General features: G+C 48.2%; 1 non-coding gene across 1 annotated transcript; it reads left to right on the plus strand.

Moving 5' to 3' along the window:
• The first annotated feature begins 855 nt into the window (after window positions 1–855).
• On the plus strand, window positions 856–962 carry LOC124082829 (U6 spliceosomal RNA). Its single transcript, XR_006848495.1, has one exon. It is a non-coding gene; the product is annotated as a U6 spliceosomal RNA (small nuclear RNA).
• Window positions 963–1,572: the final 610 nt, after the last annotated feature.

Consider the following 1,572-nt stretch of genomic DNA (forward strand, 5'->3'; position numbering starts at 1 on the left):
CATGCCCCAGGCCAAGGTTAAGACAGAGAGCACCCCCTTGTGTACAATTCCAGTTACCTCCACTCAGGGGTAATTGCTATTGTGCTTTGCCCTTGTCTTAGCACTATAGGCCACCAGGCAACTCAGGCAGTGTATTGGAGTTCCACCAGAGTCTTTGCACAGCTCTGTGGCTGAAGGCTGACAGCCTGCATTGTCCTCCCCAGCAGCCCCTCTGGTGAAAGTGGCTCTTGATAGGATCAGGTTGGGATAAGAATGGGCAACCTCTAGAGGAGAAAGAGGAGGAGGAGCGGGAGACAGCATTGGGACAGACTGGCCCTTGCCCCCTCCTGTATCCTTGCAGAGCTGATCTCTGCAACTGAAGAAGCTGGAGAAAGGAAGACAGCAAATTCTTTTCTGAGCATCGAGGTGTCTGGTTGCATTAGGCTTCACAGAGGGCTGCTTCTGTTTCTTTTTTGGTGTTTTTTTTTTGTGTGGGTTTTCTCTCATTGTAGCCTCCCTGAGTTCCCTTATAGTGGTCAACCATCCTGGAGGAGGAGTATAGGTTGTTTTGCTCCAGGGGTTTCCTGTTAGGCGACAAAGTCAGGCCTTGAAGGCTTGGCAGCCTTAGCACTGATCTTTGTGGCCTGGAGTCATGGCTGGTTTTGCTTGGTTTGCCACCTGGTCGCAGTGGGCTATTTTACCCCGAGTTTAACACTGCTTGGGAGAAAAATCAAGCATGTTTTAAATAGGTTTCATATTCTGGCTCCGAGTTTGGCTTGGCTTCCCTCTGGTGTAAAGCACTCCTGAGAGCTGGAGTATGTGTCTGTGCCTGTGGGGAGAACCCCATTTCAGCTTGGGCATCAAAAATAACAGCCAGTGCTCTCTTTGGCAGCACACATAGTAAAATTAGAACAATGCAGACAAGATTAGTATGGCCCCTGTACAAGGATGAGACATAAATTGGTGAGGCATTACATAGTTTAAAAATAAAACAAAATAACAGCCAGATTCCTTTTATGTTTCCTGTGGGATGGTAAGGGGATGCTCACAGTCCCAGGGGAGGAGATGTGTCCCAATCATAGCTGTGTCCTTTGCTTGCTGAAAGAAGTTTCAGTGTCTCTCTTGGCTCACCTCCATTTCCTTCTCAACCCACTGCGGTTCGGCTTCACTGGCCCCACCATATTCTTCTGGCTAGGGCCACCCAAGACTGTTTAGATGTCAAGACCAAGGAAGACCTTTTTTTCAGTCTTAATCTTAAATCGGCTGTTTGGAGGTGGTGCCACTGTTGACCTCTGTGACCATGGGACGTTCATTTGAGAACCATCTCTCTAGTTTTTCCCCCTGTGTCTCAAGTTCCTCCAATTCAGCCTCTTTTGTCATCCCTCTTCCTTCTCTTGCTGGCATTGGGCTTCCGTGAGATTCTGTCCTCAGTCCTCTCTGGCTTTCCACAGCCCTCTTCAGGACTGGATCTCCAGTCTGACTTGCCTTCTCAAAGCTCCAGACTGATCATTGGTCTCTCCATGGCCTCTATAAACATCTATAGGTATTGCTGTCAACTCCATCTGCATATTAGAATCAAAGCAGCTTTTAAAA

This window comes from Marmota monax, unplaced genomic scaffold, assembly GCF_021218885.2.
Source record: "Marmota monax isolate L192 unplaced genomic scaffold, Marmota_monax_Labrador192_F-V1.1 WCK01_AAM20220418_F8-fsc00018, whole genome shotgun sequence".
NCBI classification, from domain to species: Eukaryota; Metazoa; Chordata; class Mammalia; order Rodentia; family Sciuridae; genus Marmota; species Marmota monax.